At 37.7% G+C, this 19,771-nt stretch overlaps 1 protein-coding gene across 1 annotated transcript in view; it reads left to right on the forward strand.

Moving 5' to 3' along the window:
- Window positions 1–19,771, forward strand: part of HS3ST5 (heparan sulfate-glucosamine 3-sulfotransferase 5) — a 192,518-nt gene that overhangs the window by 95,475 nt on the left and 77,272 nt on the right. Inside the window, exon 2 of the mRNA XM_058802207.1 lies at window positions 3,254–3,461. The gene's annotated coding sequence lies outside the window, so the exon portion shown is untranslated. The remainder of the gene's footprint in view (window positions 1–3,253; window positions 3,462–19,771) is intronic.

Below are 19,771 nucleotides of genomic sequence, written 5' to 3' on the forward strand. Positions count from 1 at the left end.
TGGGGCAGTCTGATTATCAAGGTTGAACAGATGCCATAGGCTCAGAAATTTGGGAGTTTTCTGAAAATTATTTTTATGAAGCAGAGGGAAGTCAGGGGAAGCCTGAAAATGATAATATGTGTAAGTGACTGATCATTGATTTTATTTTCTTTTTCTTTGTCCTGAGTCACGCAATTATGGCTCTCTGTATCTATTTTCATGACATTATGGTAAATTCATTTTTTGTAGGGAATCTGACGGTGATCTGAACGTTCCAGAGTAGCCTTGACAATTTGAGAGTTAATGCCTTCTGTATAACTCTGTAGAAGTCTTAAGTGTGATTCATAGTTTCATCTAACTTTTTTTATTTTTCATTGAAATGGACATGATGTAGGCAAGTGACCAGATTTTTTGTATGATTTGAAGAGTAACTTTCATGTATATAAAGAGAAGGTCACATACAATGTCCAAGTTAAGTGTTTAGCTGTTTGCTATTTTCTAGACTAGAAAAAAAAAAAATTAAAAACCAAACCAAAATAAAATATTTGAAAATTTATTTTTAAATTCTTCCTTTACAGGATCAGGAGAGTCTTGTCATCTGTTTTTATAACATCTCCTGCACGGTGCTTCCTTTTTCAAAACTCCCCTGCAGCTAACAGATTCAGAAAAGGAAACTTGCAAATCAACTCAAGTCCATTATTTAAAATAAACAAACATAATCTTCAGCCAGTCTTATTTTGGCGTGGACAAAGACTCTAGTCTGAGAGTGGATAAACACACTTTGAAAATAGATCGTTCACATTAGCACAAACAGAAACAGTTAAATTAGAAATCAAATCAGAAAAAAAGTATTATCCCATTTAATTTGATTTTTCACTTCATATGTATTCTTTTAAACTGTTTACAATAAATAAACTGATTATGTTTGTGATCATTTATATAAAATTATATATATTGATGTTCACGCATATTCCACATTGAATTTTGGCTTTTATTGGTAGATCTGTCATTCCGGAAATTCATTGTATATAATTAATGAGTCTTCATCAAATAATGGAAGATAAATTCCGTCTAAGTTTGAAAACAATCTATTCCTTGTAGAATATAAACAGTATCCATTTTATAAATAAATCTACATACTGTCAACACATTATTGACTAATCTCCTCGAGCCTGATGAGAAACCAGTCCTTTCTGCAGATACAGAATGCCTGTAAAATGACAGGACTTTTAACAATATTATTCTCAGGGAGCTTGACTACTGCCCTGGAAAAATTTTAGTCATTTAATTCATGAAATACACCTTGAAAAGAGGGAAAATACTCATATATGCAGCTTTTCTCCAAAAGTGCTTTCAAATCTCTCTTCTTTTCTCTGAAACTTCAAAGGTGGTGATGATTGCCATGGCACAGCCCTTAGAATGCATTTTATTTTCCTTGTGAACAACTCAGCTGAAAATCCTGTAACTGAGAGCAGGCCTTATTCATGATACATTAGGAACCCTTGAGAGCTCCCTCTTAAGGGATTTATCACATTTGTTTCCCTCACTGTCTCTGCTGCACATAGGAGTGATAACAAACATTTTTTTGGATGTAATGCTACAATCTATATCTCTAAATATCCCTGGCATCAAAGAATCAGACCATTATGATTTTCAAAGCCTCATTCACACAACTGAGACAAGTTCATTGTCTTCTTGATGTGACTATTAATATCCCCCAGGGAGAGCTTATAGGTTCACAGAGGCGTTTTCTAGGGTTTGCTTATTTGTTTGCTTTCCAAAGCCAACATATTAGCTCTCAAAGATACTGTACATGATACTGGCACGATTTCTCAGAGCAGTAGTTGAGATGTTTTATTAGGTATTTCAGCTGAACATTTACTCTCTGAAACTGAGCTATCCAAAGAGGGCTTTTGGGACACTATCAATTCGGTCTAATGTATGAGCTCGAATTATTGTATCATTATAATATGCTGCTTGGTGTCTTTTGCCATTGATTTGCCTACATTTTTTAAATTGCTCAATCAGAAGCCATTTATCTGATAAATTATTAATGAATAAATGTTTGTGATGGAAAAACAAAATACTCAGCATTGCAAATCATGTGCAATGTAGTCCTACAGGCAACAACAGTCAGAAGTAAACTGCTCTTGAGCCAAGTAAGTGGTTTATGGAATGTGGATGGAAACTATATGTTGAAATAAACACTTCATTGCAAAGAAAGGATGGCTGCTATTCTCCTAGTCTTTTACAAGACTCTTGAGCATTTATACGTTCTTTCATAGATACAAAATTTAGTTTCAAGTGTGCAAAGGCATCTGCAATTTTCAGACTCCAACCATACTGCAAAGGTGTTCAGACTGGTTGTTCTTTGCAATATTTTTTGTAGAAACCTTTTGATTTAATGTTGATCCTCTACTCACAAGTATTTTTTTCCAGCTAACAGAATAATTGCAGAGTTAATGTGTTTTGGCAGGTCACATTGACATTGATGATTTTAAGGGCTTAACTGTATTCCAAATTCCTTGGGACTTGATTTACTTTGAATGAAAGTAGATATGTTCATGCCCGAAGCTAGAAATTGTAGTATGGGGTTTGCAATTAAATACCATATTCACATTTGTCTCTGTGACCCACGTCTTCAATATGGAGGCATAGTCAGATTATTAAAAAAACCTTAAAAAACCACAGAAAATCGAAAAAAAAAGACAGGATCATCTAAACAATTCTCATTAAATGCTGTTACCATTTTCTCCAGATGTGTTTTGCAGTGTTCCCAGTGTAAAAGCAGTTTTTTCCAGTGATTTACAAAATGGCTGCAAAATACATCTCTGGTCAATGTCAAGGGTGAAATGTAGCAGAGTAGCAGTAGCATAAGCAATATATTACCTCTCCAGTAAATATCTAACATTCCTTTTCTTGTAACTCATTTAAAGTAAGCGTAATTAGCCATTTTCAGTCATTAGGTATGACTTTTGTTTGGGGCTTAGTATTATGAAATGCATTTGTTGTAATTTTCCTTCCCCCTTCCCCTTCCTTTCTAACCTGTGCTCCAGATTCCAGGCTGCCAATGTTTACAGGACACTGACACAGTACTTCCAGAAACATGACCTGACATGCACTACCTCTGGGGCCCTACTGCAAACATTTCTTTTCATTCTTAAACAGGGAAACTGAGGGTTTGGATCCTTTCATTTCTTTGGTTTATTGGGTGTTTTTTTTTTAATTTTTTTTATTTTCAAACATGCAGCAAGTGTCTTCTCTTTTTGTACAGGCTCAGCAAGTTGTACACCATTTTGGCAGAGATGTCTGATCTTTCCATCTGCTTACCTGGAGGTGCTTTATTCCCTGAATGGTCTTTTCAGTAACCACTAAAGACTTCTTGGGACTGAACACTGGAACAGATGAGTTAAGTCCTTCTGGAATGTTCTTCATCAGACACAGACGTATTGGACTTTCTGGATGTGCCTAAGGACACAAAGGTCAGTGTCTTCCTTAAAAGCCTCAGGTTTCAGGACTGTTTCATTTCATCTTTAGCACCAGGGACTATGTTTCAATTTGTTGCTTGAACAGGGACAGAGATGAGTAAAATGGTGATTAACACAATATTTATATAGATGTGATCATGCTTTTAACTGCCTCATAATAAATGTGCTTAGTGAGCTCAGGCAACCTAAAGGCTTCTAAATGACTAGCTGGCCACGAAGACAAAGCTGTGCCTATGCTCTGAGCTTGATTGCCATTAATCATTTTTGTGGCATTTCTTCTAGACTTGTGTTTAGTGCATTTCAACCACTCTTACTTGATTTACAACCTGTAAAAAGGGGACCATGCTCTATTTTGTTCATGAGATGGTTCTTCTTTACAGTCAGTGGGGGTCAGAGTATTTGTTCAACTGTGTGCTTGATTGCTCTAGATGGCATGTAGGCTACAAGGGAATGCCAAAGACATTCACAGCATGTTGAAAAAAATAATTTCTTCTTAATGGCAGCTATTCATATTCCAGGAACTGAGATTTTGATAATATGCTTCGTCTACCCTTTGGTTTCTCCTAAAATATTATATAATCTGCTGATATTATTCTGACATTACTTTGCCACCTCAGAAAATCAAGCTTGACCAGAACAACTGACTGACATAATTTTTCTGTGGTATGATTGAAAACATAGAAGAAATAATTTTGTAAGCAGATACATGCTCAAAAAGGTGGTAGAATGTGTGTGGGCATATGTGCTCATCAAGTCATGTCTCAGACACATAACTGACAAGGAAAGTAGCAGGATCATAAAGATACATCAGGATTTTCAGCACTAATCATAACACTATAAAAACCACTATGTTTATAATGATGTGGATCATGCTATGAGCAGTAGAGAAGAAAAGTGAACAATCCTAACCTTGATTTTATTCTATGATTGCCATCTGTTTTTCATTTTTTGAAGAATATTCTTCAGGATTAATGCTCTATCTCGGTTTGGAGGAAGAGGGGGGAAAAGTTCTTTTCAGTTTCATTCTGTCAACATCTTATTTCATATGGACATTGGAAAAAAAACCTTAGTCTTACAGATACTACTTTTTCTTATTAAGCATCTCCAATTAAATCTATTTAAATCTATTAAAATAATTCCAGGAAACTTATTGGCTAAATCAGACAGAACTCAAACTTGATGTAATTCAACTATATAAATTGATTTCTGCTTTTTCTTTTTTGTGGAGGGATTCTAGTGCTATCATCTGAATAATAGCTTTCTAATCAACCTTCTTGTGTCTGCTACTCTAGCTAGCATTTGAGTTTGTATTCTAAACACCAACTCCCTGTATAAAATAAACAAAAGATAAAAATATCATCCCTCATCAAAAAGAATTTTGCCCATTGGCGCCAAATATCTATTCCAGATAGGAGGAGAAAAAAAAAAAAAAAAACAAAAAATGAATACAGTTTTATTTTATCTAAGTTCTATTGAAGTTACAGAGAATCTTTGTAGCAACAGACTTCAGCAGAAACAAGAAGATGAATATAAAAATACAAACTCTATTTAAAAGCAGAAGGTTAGATTGTTCAAAGTTTGTTGTATGCAGGAGAGCAGTGTTAGTTCTATGAGGTGCCCTCAATGTGATACCTTAATATTTTCCAACAAAGTAAAATTTATATAAGAGCATATGTTGTAACTTTAATATGTGGACTTTTTAAATAATATTACATCTTTTATACCCATGTGTATACTATGAGGTGAATGAATACCTCAAATGCATTGTAAACTTCATCTTCCTTCACTGTATGTTTGTGCATGGGAGGTTTGTGTAATAGGTCTGTGTGTGACTGATAAATAAACACAGAGGATAGGATTATGGGTTTGGCTAGCTCAGCATAGTTGTTGATGGAACCTTGCTGTTTTAGGACAGATAATGCTGGAAGATAGGATTATAGACTGGTTTAGGATGGAAGGGATCTTATAGATCATAACTTACAACTCCCCTGCCATGGGCCAGGACACCTTCCACTAGACCAGGCTGCCAAAGCCTCATCCAGCCTGGCCTTGAATATATCCAGGGCATCCACTTCTCTGGGCAACCTCTGCCACTACTTCACCACTGTGAATAAAGAATTTCTTCCCAACATCTCATCTAAACCTATCTCTTTCAGGTTAAAGCCACTGCCCCTTGTCCTATCACTATCTGTCAATATAAAAAGTCCCTCATCCTCCTTTTTATAAACCCTCTTAAGGTACTGGAAAGCTGCTGTAAGGTCTCCCAGAAGCCTTCTCTTCTTCAAGCTGAACAATACTAAGTTCTCTTAGCCTGTCTTCAAGGGGAGGTTCTCCATCCCTGTGATTATCTTTGTGGCTCTCTTCTGGACCTGCCCCAGCACCTCCATATCTTTCTTATGCTGAGGGCTCTGGACCTGGATGCAGCACTCAGGTGGGACCCCACAAGGGCAGAGCTGAGGAAGAGAACCACCCCCCTCAACCTGCTGCTGACCTTTCTCTTTTGGAGCAGTCACAGGATGTGTTTGGCCCTCTGGGCAGTGAGAGCACACTGTTGGCTCATGTCCAGTTTTTCCTCCCTGAGAACCCCCAAGCCCTTGTCCACAGGGCTGCTCTCAATGAGTTTGTCTCCCAGTACTCATACCCAGAACTTGCACTTGGACTTGTACTTCGTGAGCTTAAGTATCCTCCCTATCTTTCACTTTGCTTACAGGATTGCTACTAAAGCATACATTCATTAATACCAATATTTGGTATTTTGGATATAAATTTGGATATAAAATGGTGTAAAAAATTTTGCTTTATTTTTCATTTTTGTGGATTTCATGGCTAATGCCACAAATATGTTGCAAACTTTATTTGATAGATTGGAGAACAAATTGTCTTTGACAGGTAATAGACATGTTTGTTTAAACAGTGCAAATCAAAATGAATAAGCTAAATTATCTGACTGACTGTAAAACTGGTGGAGTTCCACCTGTCCAAATTTTCCATGATTAATTTTTGTTACTGGCTGAATTTTATCAAAGATGTGCGACTAGATTTATACACAAGGCTTGCAAAAGCTTAGGTAGCAAAAGTAAAAATTACCCTGATGTAAGTGAATAAATGATGGTTATACTGAATTGAGTACCTATAATGAGCATTTGGGGGGGGGGGGGGGTGAGTAGGAAAGGCTTGTGAACTGGGAACATTTGGCATAACCTGAGATTTAAAACTGATCCTGGAGATTCTGTGCTAAGCTTACAGCATACAGACTATATCCTGGAGGCTACAACTTCGTCCCAGAGGTTGGAAGGAGAGTCCCCTGACACAGGAAACACTGAATTCTGCCCTTCCATGTTCTAGGAGGTTGAATTAATGTGTGGAAACAAAAATGTCTTCTGTCAAATATATTTTGTGACAAAAACCCCCAGAAGTGATCTATCCGCCATTTCAGAAGTAGGTCAGAGCTGTGAATCCTAATCTAAAGCAACAAGACTGAAACTCAGCATAAGGTCCCTTAAGATCCAGAAAAACAGGTTGTGTTTAAGTTATGTCTGTACCCTTGTCATCACCTTTGCCTTTCTCCTTGGTCCTCCTGAGAACCACCTTTCACACGAGAGTGACCTCATCTTCCTCTCAGGCAGTGCTTCTTATCAGAAAGCATAAAGCTGCACACAAACAATGTAACAGCAAAACAAGGCCTGGGCATGAGTTTGATCCCTGGCTCCTGCTCATCCATCCAATCTATTCACTTGTTTCCTTGGTTTTGCCCCACAGTCCCATGAAATGCATGGTAGATTTCAGGGAGCAGGCAGAGAAGGGACAGTTTCCAAGAAGCAGCTGAGAATACAGACACCTTTTTTTTGGGGTAGAGAGACAGGGTCACCCAAACTCTGGGCAAGAGAATTAGTCCTGGTTTGTTCAACTTAGAAACACACACCCTGCCAAGTGTTGCAAAGCCCAGACCCCCACTGCCTCCAGTGGGAGCACAGATATCTTTTATTGTGAATGTTTCCCCTGGTCACCACCTAAAGCACAGAGAATTTGAGGAGAATGAGCTGAGACACCACCTCTTCCATTTTGAACTCTTAAAGAGGGTGTAATGAAAAGCATTTGCAGTATGTATTACTTTCACACAGTAGAAAATGATTGCTCAAACAACTACAGTGGCCTCTAATCCTTATCCCCAGGGCCTTTTTCTTTTTCTTTTTTTTTCTTTCATGTCATTTCTGGCTTTAATGAGATAAAGAACTCACATAAATGAAGTTATATTTACCATGATACTCTTGTGGAAGAAGCTTATCCCCTGTGTCTTCTTGTAAACTCATGGTCTTTTGCTCTCTTTTATATATAATCTTTTCTGGAAACTTTCAATATGATTTTACCTTAGTAGCATGTTAGAAATCACACCTACTGATATCTGATCACGTAGCTGATTCTGTCATAAAATTTCCTCCCATGCAAATTAAAAAACTTGTAAACACAGATTTTTTCAGTAAAAAATTATGAGAGAGATATCATGATAAGCTTTAACAATATAATAATTAAATAATTAAAGCATAAACCCATAAATTCTAGACACTTTGTCCCTTTTATTAAAAATGTGAATATCAAACAGTTTTTACAAGAGGCAGCAAAGGATTTATGGCTTTCCCTCTCTCAATAATTTAATTCATGTAAGATTTAAAAAATATTTGACTTAAGAAAATGTGGGCATTTTTACTTACTTGGAAAAAAAGCCATTTTAAACAGCAGGATGTAATTTCAGACTATTTGCAGTCAAGAGGCCTCTGCTGAGCAAAATACTCATTCAATTTAGGAATGCAGATTATAATAATTTTCCTATCTCCCTCACAGCAGGATTCCTGCCATCGCTTTGCAAACCCACAGGTTGCAGTATTGAAAGACTAGCTAACTTCAGTTTCAGGTAACACACGCTTTAAACATATTCTCATTAGCTCAACTTAGTTATAATGCAAAGCTGCTTAGTTTCACCAAGTGAAATGGGACACACTTAAATTGCCTCATCTAATATAATACTCCTTAATACATGCAAAGTGGTTTATGATGGCAAAAGCTTGTAGAGCATGACAATCGGCAGGGAAAGTAAGGTTTTCTGGCTAAAATTGTCAAAAAGAAGTCCTATTTTATATCATTTCTTTTTAATGAGGTTAAGAATGAGGAAAGACAGATTGGAGTAAAAAATAATCAATCTAGAAAAATGCAAATTTAGCACATTAACCTTTTAATATATCAGCTCTAACAAACAAGAAAATTATCAACTAAAGCTGTTCTTTCAGTAATATCCTTTGCACTGTAAAATTAAATGTAAAATACACAGTGTCCAAAATGTATTGCAATAAGAAACAATATTCTTCATTCTATCTATTTTACACAGGGAGTTTTATATTGTGCACCATGTTTCCATTTGCTAGCCTTACAGCAATACCCAGCTTGGTGTGGCTGTATTAATTTACAAGGACTTTTAAATTTCAGGCAAAGAATTACTTATCTCTCTTCTCCCTTTAACTGCTGAGTGAATATGCACCAATCTTGTATACTTTGCAGACACAAAGTCTGGTTTCAATAGGACCCCAGAAAAACTGGTAACATAATTTCCTTTTTTCCCAATATCCTGCACCTGCAGTCTGACCATAAGACTATAAATCCTTTTCCTACATCCCTTTCCAATACTTCCAGAAAACTCCAGAGAGGTGCTAAGCTGCTGCAGGCTTTGCAGATGACACCCAAGTGCATATCTCACTTTCTGCAGATGTAACCAGAGCCATCATAAAGATGTTGCACTGCCTAGAGGAAAATGGCTCCTGGAGAACAGCATCTGGCTGAGAATAAATTTGGGTGAGATCCAGACAATACTGGTTGAAAGACAGAAATGATCCAGACAGCCAGTTGAGCAAGATTCCTATGTTCATGCCTTAAGCATTAGTTTGCAATGAGGCTGCTCATATCCTTGGAAAAAGGCAGGATAAGCACATTGCTCAGCTGTGGCTCCAGAGAATGAACCAAGAACTCTTCACAGTCCAGTTAAAAGCATCTGCAACACATTTTGGTTTTTTTTCAGTCTGTGTTAGTTTTCACTTTGGTTTACAATATGAGGCAGCAAAAACAACAAAATCTAGAAAATGCTCACACACCTCCAAGAAGAAGGCTAGCCACAAAGATCTCTCTGCTTCATTTATACAACTCACTGTATCCAGGGCTGTTTGGCTCTTCTCAGTAAGAGAACATTGCTCCTGCAGTGCAGTGTCTCCAAGGCTCCTATTTACATCAGGATAGTGAGCACTATTCTTGTTCTCAAAGGTACAGCCATTTTGGTTCTCTTGATATCCACAATTGCTTTTTCATTTTCTGTAAATGGACATCTTCTACAAGAAAAAATCTGAAACCTTCTGAGCAAAGAGGGTTCCTGAGGTAGGTTTAATGATTCTCTTCTGGTTATGCAGTGAGCTTTTAGGATCTGTACATACTGCAGAAGCCTTTCAGCAAAGAATTTACTTCCAGAGGTCCTGTGTGTCTGCTTAAATTACGACTTCTACTGTTGGTGGCAAAAAGGTTAAAGACAGATGATTTAAACTCTGGGAGGTCATACAAACATCCTTCATCAGGGATATTTCAGGATACAACAGCTCTTAACAGTAACAAATAACTGGCAAGTAGAGATGAAAGCATACATGAAAACTATAAACAAGTAACATTCCATGAAAACACACAACTGGAGAAGCCACACACAATACTTCTGGGGAAGATGAAATCCTTTTTCAGGATGGACCAGGTCATTGAATCAGGTCCCAAGCCTTGATGAAAAATTATGAATGTCTTTATGAAGGAGAAGTAACTTTAAAACTCTTGGTAGTCACTGTAAAAACCTTAAACCTTCTACCTGAAAGCATTATCCTTTTTTTTACTCAGTTTCCACAACAGGGAGCAGAAAAAGACATCCTGGGGTCTTTTTCTTGAGGAGTTTGTTGGTGTAAGCAGTCACCTACAGTTTAGTCCCCTAGATTTTCTGAGGTCACAATATGACCAAGTAAGATGTGCTCCTCTAAATACTTCCCTTGTATTTCTTCCAGTTCACATTCAGGAGTAAGAAAGAATAAAATAATAATACAGATCTTCAGCTTTTTACCTTTCTTACTGATGACTGCATAGTTTTGGTTTTTGCGGGATACTTCTCAGAAATTTCTGTCTCAAAAGCAAAGATGTATTCAGAGAGTGTTCAAGTCATCCTGTTAATTTTCCATGTATGTTTTGTGTATATGAACTGGAGCATTGATCTTGATTGGTTAATCTTTGGGCCTCACAAGGAAAATACATTCCTAGAACATTTTCCTCCTGGTAATGCCTTCCTTGTAGTCTCTTGTTGGCTTGCCAGCTGTGCTGCTTATCACAGCTTCATTCACTTTTTGAAAACTCTTTAAAATGTTCTCCATTAAAAGCTGTGTATAAAACTCAGTGCATGCCTGTGAAACACTTGTAGGAACATGTAGTTATTGGGAGGAATAAAATAAAAAATGCAAAGCTACTATTCAATTGGTATGTGCGCAGCCATGCTGTACTTATTGCCATCATGAATAAAGCATTTGTTTTGCTAAATTGTACGTGTATTCCTAGAGGGGTACTTAAAAGACAGAGCTTGTTAGAGAAATCATGTAAATGCAGAATTTCTCCTGTTTCAGTGTTCAAATCATAAGGTATAATCATAAATCCTGACAGCAGTCAGACCAGCTAAAAGGCCACACAGGACTCCACTAGAAATCTGGGAATTTCTTTTCCATGACCACTTGTATAACCCAGCTCCTTAAGGAATGAACAACCAGCCAATCCATGTCACATTCTAGTGGTGTTGTCCCTCTCCAAATGCCCTGTCACTGCAAAAAGTCCCAGCAGAGACAGGGCAGTGAACACTCCAAAACACTTTCCTGACAAGCCTCTGGCTCCTGGAGCCTTTGCAAATCACTAGCTGCAGTGTGAACATTTTGCTCTCGAGGGGATCTAATGAAAGCCGACATGCTTTGATCTGCTAGGAGACTCACAGGAGATATTGCCATAAAAATACTGGGTTCCCTGGGGACTTTATGCTTGTTGATTTGGTTGGTGCTTTTCCTATATTTTGAACTGTTACTTGTAAGCTTAAATCATTCTTCCTTCAATAAAAGAGAGTTACCAGCCCAATAACAAGATGTGTATACTAAAGCTTGCTAAATGCCTTCTGTGTCCTTTCTCATTGTTCTGGTAGAGGGTGGCATTTTCTCTCCTTTATTAGTTTGCTGGTATCTTGATGAAGATCAAGAAAACTACTGTTTTAATGGGCTTGAATGTGATTCCTACTTTAACAGCTTTTGTTTCAAATACCTCTTAATATTTCAAACATACCACAACTATATTTATGAAAATTTTATCAGAAGTTTCTTTTAACTTACTAATGCAAAAGGGGGAAAAAAACCTAAATAGCTTCCCTTTCCTTATTGTTTTTGATTTACTGTTCTTTTTACTGTAGCACAGTACTGTAGTACCATGCTACAAAACTTTTATGTTTTGTAGCACAAACACTAGTCTCTGATTTTTCCTCGTTGAAGGTTAATGTGCATTGAAATGAAGTAGTAATGGCATTTTCTTTCCATAAAGCACTTGATTTTACAGCTGTTTAAATTGTGTGATTCCATCACATGATAATATATACATATTTCTATGTAGATATCTGTTGGAACTTTGAGAGTGTCAGCTACACCTTCATGAAATCAAAAGGCTTACCATAAACAAAGTTTGGATGTTTGCTATTTTAACATCTTGTGGATGTAGCATTCTAAAACTATGCAAATTCATACAATGGATAGAACTTTCTGATGGTTTTTTTTTTGTCCAATGTTTTGTAACACAGAGTTATTCCTAAATTATCTCCTTAAGAACAAAAATCAGTGTTCTCATATATGCTTCAGGATTATTGTCATGGTCCTAGAAGGATGCAAAGACCTGAGGTATAATACAAGCAGAATGTGAATACAGAAACCCACCAGTTGAAGATTCACAAGCATCTTAGCTTGCAAGAAAGCCTGTCACTTCAAATTCTGTCATCACCCAACCCAGAAGCATTGCTGTATGGGGCTGTGTTGTATATCCGGCTAATTCTTGCCTTCCACAGGCAGTTCAGATTTCACAAGACAAGTACTCCAAAAACTTGTGTTCTACATTGTTTGGATAGAGACAGTTTCCTAGTAATCTTGTGATTCTCACCTGAGTGAGTGGGCAAGTTTTTCTTGGTTTAAGTATTTAGACTTTAATTAGGAAAAGAGTTGGATGAAGACTGAATTGTAAAATTTATTTCTCATTTCTAGAGGCAATCCACACCCAAGTCTGCTTCCCAACACCAAGTCAGCAGGGATTGTGAAGTCATAGTGTGACCGTGTTCACAGTGGTCTGAGGATGAGGGAAGAGATGATGATCTGACTCCATGTTTAAGAAGGCTTGATTTATTATTTTGTGATATATATATTATATTAAAACTATACTAAAAGAATAGAAGAAAGGATTTCATCAGGAGGCTAGCTAAGAATAGAAAGACAGAATGATAACAAAGGCTTGTGTCTCTGACAGAGTCAGAGCCAGCTCACTGTGATTGGCCATTAATTGAAAAAAACTACATGAGACCAATCACAGATCCACCTGTTGCATTCCACAGCAGCAGATAATCATTGTTTACATTTTGTTCCTGAGGCCTCTCAGCTTCTCAGGAGAAAAAAATCCTAACAAAAGGATTTTTCATAAAAGATGTCTGCGACACCGTAGGATACTATATAGAAAGTGCATTCATCAAAATACTTCAGTGTTCACTGACTTGTGCTCATGCATTTGCATTCTTATGTTATCATGGATAGAAATGATGTTCAGTAGTAAATGGAAGAAAAACATGGAAAATAAATGGGCCATGCAATTTATCCACTCCTACTTACTGTTCCATATCAAAAATAATTATTTAATATTTCAGCTCCCTGAACACCTTAAATCTGTGTATGTTTAGAAAAAAGGCTTTTCTACTTTGGTAAAATTCAAAATGTCACAGGAAAATCACCCCATTTGTGATTCAGATTAAAAGATTTGGTACTTTTCAATTTCATGTTCTAAAAATGGCATGGATCTGAAGTTTATTTTCTTCATATCTTCTCTTGAAAAACCCTCCAAACAACTGGAAAAATTGCCCAACCTAAATAGCTATTCCTTTCCTCACACATATCAGAGATTTTAAGTCATTTTCAGAAGTTATTATAGCTTCCTCCAATCCTCTTATTCTCAGTAACTCTTGGAACCTGGCAGCTCAATCAGGTGTGAAAAATAATCTAATTTTCATAAGCACACTAAATATGTTGGAAGTTGGGTTTTCAGTAAATAGATGACATCAAATATCCTTTTTTTTTTTTTTAATCAACGTTCTTTCCAAGATAGTTGCACTACCTACAAATGGCAGTGAACTAACATAGAGGACTGGAGCGTTTTTGTGCTTATACAAACTGTGCTGGAGACTTGAAGACATGCATTTGGAATCTTTGTCCCTGTTTCTGAATATCATGACTCTTTATTTAGAATATGACTATATCTCAAACTAAAAATAAAATAAGGAAACATTTTCCCATCTTTTTTTTTTTTCCTCACAAACTGCATAGATCTCACAGGCCCAAACTTGAATTGTACAATCTGTTCCTTGGCCTCATTGGAGGGACCGAGGAGTTTTCCTGCCTACAAGCATAAGCATGTAGCAGAAGTCTCTAAATTGAGAACTTGCTCATTTTAAGCTGATTTTGTAATCAGAAGCCCAGATCTGAATCACATTCTGGAAACATTTGTCTCTTGGCACTGATCACAGGGAGAGTTTAAGGTGACTTCAGCTCCCAACTTAGGCATTTTGCTGAGAAAGTCATCATGATGGAGAGTGAATCCACACCCTAATGCTGTCACATTCCCAATCCAGATTCCACATGAAACCTGGTTGTAGCCAAAGGAGATAAAAGCTGTGTATTTGACCCCAAGCACATAGATACTCTCCTCAGACCCTTTGTCAAAACTTGCCAGAATGTTTAACCTTGGAAAATAAGGACATATGGAAATATTGACACAGCCTTGAAAGCTGTAGCTCAAACGTGTCTGCAGTAAAATGTATTAAGCTTGTAGCTTTGACACAGGAATGGGATGATGCATAACTCAATGAATACAAGAGATCTTTTCCTTTGAAACTCCAGACAGCAATGCTCAATCTCTGCAAAGCTTAACAATATATAAATAGCTCTTTGTCACTTTCATGAATGCTTGTTTACAAACCCCTCAATCCCACTGAGTGCAAATAAAAATTGACAGGTAACACTGTAATTGAAGGTGCATGTGTATATGGTGCTGTGCTTGTTTATTGTGCTGGGCTATGCCAAACACAATGGAAAAAAAGGAACCATTGCAGTCATTTTAGCAAGTTATTTGGCTGCATGCATGATGTGATCTACTTCTGGGTCTCGTGAATGCATTCAGTTTTACTTGTTAACCAGCGGAACATTATTTATTAATGACTTCTTCATGCTTTATTAAGCCTAATGTCAAAACACCTCTGTGGGACTCTAGGCATGTTCTCTCTTTGTATTAACCCGTCTAAAGAAAATGAAAAATTATGCATCAAAGCTACAGATAAAACCCAGTAGATATCCTTTCAATTTCTCTTGATCCTGGCAGATGATGTTTCTGAATATTTGTGAAAGCACAGCACTTGATTGTATGCTGGCTTAAATTGAAGCATTCTGCAATCTCAGATGTGTGTAATTAGGGTGCCTTAGAAACCTAACAAGACTACTGTGGTCTCCAAAGCTGCAGAGTGCTCAGATGGCAAAAACTGACAAGTTCACCACAGAAGTAGAATTCTTTCTTATTTCGATAAACTGATGTTCCATATCACAGGGAAAGGCTACTTCATGAGAACATTGAAATTAAGCAAAGAGGAACAGGTTGAATTACCTGTGACTTCTGTGGTTTGAGATGGTTGGTGTGGCTCAGGAAACTAATACTGCAGTTCAACAAACTTTTCCACCTTCATCTGACAGAACACCTTGTTGTTTAACACGTGAGATTCAAATCCAACACATCTTAACCAATAGCAACATCCTAAGACATATTTCATGGTTCTTCTATATGTGTTAGTATTTAACATTGATTAAGCAACACCAGCTTTTAGACTATAGAAATATAAACAGAATGGAATAAACTTAGGATTTTATGTAGTTGGAAGAAATGGTCATTCCAATAAAGTCAGCATGTTCATCAATTTTTACATGAAAGAGAAGCCTTCAGATAAAACTCCAAGTTTTCTCTCATCTTACATTTGTAAAGGAACCTTTTGTACATGTAGTTTTTAAAAACGATTTTGCTTAACAGACTTAATAATGACCAATCAGAATTGCCTGAGTTTTAAAAATAAGCAGAAGTCATATTAGAAAAACTTAAAAAGTAAGAAATTTTATGAGGTCAGTTCCTTTTACAAAACCACAATATTTAACATCTGAAGTGATAACACAACAGTTTAGTTGTTGAAATCCAAAGTTTTGCACAGTAGAAATGCTGGTTTGTTTTTACTGAAGACAGAGGTTCATCATAGATTTTATTGGAGAGCAGAAATAAGGTGTAGAGCCTTAATTTTACTCTCAACTAACCCTGGCCTATGTTTATGTATCAGATAAAAAAGGTAGTAAAGTTTGACCAAAGACACAGGCCAAAAATATGGGGTCAATTTCCAACTCCAGCGGCAGAAATCTAAGGAGAAAAGTTCCTGGAGGGAGTTGTAGATAGATGATTTGGACACTGCATAATCACTACTACTTTCTTTCCTACTTTCTGTTTGTAATTACTACCAGTTATGAATATTTAATGTGAGCTTGTTTTGTGCTTTTCCTTTTTCTTTCATCTAGCTACTTTCATCATCTTTCACAACATGTGAGAGATCAATGTAAGGCAATGGGATGGTTGGGGAATGTTCCATATTGTTACCATATCACAGCAAACATAAATAATTGGGAAAGCAGATCCTCAGCTGGTGCCTGTGAACGGAGCTGACCCAGTTTTGGTAGAAGCTGTCCAGTTACAGGCTGTCATTCAGAGACCTCTTGGCATGGAGGTTTCAGTATCACAAACTGAAGAGTGCCAGGCGTCCCTGCTGGAGTGCTTTGTTCCCTTTTCTGCCAAGTAGACACTGGAGCCTGGTTTGTCTCTTTCCAAGTGGGTGCCTCATCATCAGAGAAAGAGTCCTGCCTGTCTGGTGCATGGTTTTTGTCTGGCACTAGCTATAAAGCTGTGAAATAAGCCAGGGGTAGTAGAATAGGGCTCTGCTCTTTCTCCTCTGGTTATCTTTTGTGATAAATAATTGATCCTGCTAGAGATGTTAGCCTGTAAATGCAATGGGAAGGAAGCACCCCTGCTAGCCCAGGAAAAAATTCTAAAATGACACAGAGGCAGGATCAAAATTAAAGTCACATCCTTTCCATTGGTGCTCCCTAATATTTAGCATGTTTAAGTGCAGAAGGTTTCTCTTTCAGGGTGTGGGTTTTTTCCCCCCACATTATTCAGCCACCATAGTTATTACAGATTTTCCTCTTCCCAGCCTTCCTAATGCATTGCCTATGCTACATACAGAACACAGTGTGTAGATGATGGAGGGGTGTTAAGTGTGGCACTGTAGTGCTATGTCCAGCAGCTGTCTGCTCTAGATCCAGCTCAAGAAGCCTCGCCCTGCCTAAAGGCCAAAGAAAACAGGTAATCTGCCTTTCTAAGGAGTGTAAGGCAGTGCAGGCTGGTCACTGATACCATGGCACTTGGGCATGTTACAGGTATCATCTTAATGGCTGCTATTTGCTGCTTTTACACTGCTGTTTGTGTATGCTCAGAGATTTATGCTAATAAGAAAGATGTCACATGGGACATTTATGTATTTGGTTACTTTTTCTTTTAGTACAAAAAAGATGTCAATAAAATTTCATCTGTTTTGGAACCAGGTAAACATTATTCACCACTAAGATTAACTAGAGTCCAGAAACCCAGCAGTAACTCATTTTAGACCAAAAGGAAGCTGTTGAGAGCTTGTCAGGTCCCTCTAGATTACAAGGGAAGCAAGCGAGTCTGTATTGTACAGATTTCCCGGGAGGACACAATTAAAAATCATCCTGTTCAGGAACTACTTTATATGCTTTTGTTTTTAATAAAGCCCTTTGAGACCAGCAGTGGTGCAATATTCATACTGCTTTTGGTCTGTGTATGGTCTTCATGCTGCTCGTTGTCAATCCACCACACTTTCTTCTCAACTGTTTGCTGTTTAATGAGAAACTCAGGATTAGATGGAAGGTCACCCACTTCTTTACACAGATTCAGTCCAAGCTCAGTTTCATTTATTTGATTTCCAGAAATGCAATTTCAGATGATTGCTGTGATGTGGTGATATTACCATTCCCGTGAACACATCATTTCTTCAGAGCACAAGCTGTCAGTTTATAACTTACACTGGTTCACACTGTGGCATTCACCCCTCTGTGAGGACAGCAGAGCTGTGACAAGCTTCACTGGCCTCGTCCATGAGCTGACTTTGGTGCACACTGTCACTGGCATTGATGCCTGGTGCACTGTCACATCACCTGAGCCCTGCCTGTGGGAGAGCTCATGGGCAGTGGTGAGGCACGTTTCCACCTGTAGCGCTGCTCAGAGGAACTTGCTATGGATGGAACCTTCAGCTGGGACAGGACTCTGGTGAAATTTGGGTTCAGCCCTCCCCTATGAACTCATGACGCCAAGGACACAAAGATATTTGTGTCTTAAATCGATGCAGTTACTGGCAGGTTTGCTCTGGAAAACAAAAAGAGAACAAATGTGCCCAAAGAGCTGGGTTCTGTGCATTGTCTTCAAGACTATTTCACTTAGTCATGTGATTTTTACCCTTTGTTGTACACACGCACCTCCCGTCATTCCCTATCACACAGTGGAATATAACCTACTGCATATGAAGTAATGAGAAGGGAGAATCATGTAAAATTTATGTTTTAATGATTGGACTTTTGCTTTGCTTTGCTTATGTTTGTGGGTAAAGCATGTGCGGAAAGCTCTTCTGTATCCTCAATTACTGCTGCTCCAGGCTATTTCTGCTTTTGCAGCAGTTCTGATAAGCCTACAGAAGAGAATCACTTTTCTGTTGACAGCACATTTTCTGGTATTTCTGCAGCAGTTCAGTAATGTCTTTATTGTGTAATGTTGTGTTTTAATAGTCAATTAAAATTCCCATTGAATTGACAAAATGGACTTAAGAACTTCTGAAGACTATTTGGCTAAAAGTACACATGAGACTGTTCTGATAATCACTGCTATGACACTTCTACATTCAAACTTACTCAAAAGCCTCACCTTATCACAACAGGAAAAGTACTGAGGCAAGAGAAAACATAAATGCATTTCATCATAAAGGAGTCCATTATTGAATTGAATCTCATTTCTCTGCCACGACCATGTCTCCTCTTTTTTCCCTCCAACACCATCAGCATCTCTCTTCTGCCTTTGTTCATTTTCCCAACTCCTTTCTGTGTTGCCTTTTCTCCTTTTTTTTTTGTTTTTGTTTGTTTCCTCTCATCCTCATGCTCTCTACTAATAACAAATCGTGCAGTGTCTTTGTGATGAGGATAGGAAGGTGATGAATAGTCCAGTAGTTAGTTTTCAGAGGCTTCACACAGGGTTTGTGTGAATTCTTTTTTTGTTTTGTTTATGCCTTTCATAACAAATGTGTTTACAGCCTGCAGGGTAAAATGAATGAAGGTAGCAAATACCTTAGACAAGCTCTGTATGAGTAAGTACACCACTAGCAGGCAGCAAAGCTTGCAAACACAAGTCATTCCCACTCACTCATTACTCACTTCTGCCTTCCTTACAACCGTATCTACAGTCCCATGATACTTGGTGGGTTTATCAACACCCCAGCTGCTGGAATCACTCAGTGCATGAAGAACTATTCTTCCACTCAGCCTTTCCCAGTTCTCCCAGTTTCATTAGAGGATATTTTGTTTCCAGACATCATCAGTAGATATTTTTTCAGCATTTTTAAGATGATCTCCTCAGGACCTTACCTCATACAAAAGGGTAACAGGCTTATGTTAATAAATGCACTGCCAGATGTGTTGTGGGATGATGTTTGTAATATTTAGCAACTCTTGCAATTGCTCCAGAGAGGAAGCTTTTTCCAGCTTCCACAGTCAAACACTGCAAGCAAGGCAAATGGCAGAACTTGGGAAAAGCCATAAATAGGAACC

This window comes from Ammospiza caudacuta, chromosome 3, assembly GCF_027887145.1.
Source record: "Ammospiza caudacuta isolate bAmmCau1 chromosome 3, bAmmCau1.pri, whole genome shotgun sequence".
Classification (NCBI taxonomy): Eukaryota; Metazoa; Chordata; class Aves; order Passeriformes; family Passerellidae; genus Ammospiza; species Ammospiza caudacuta.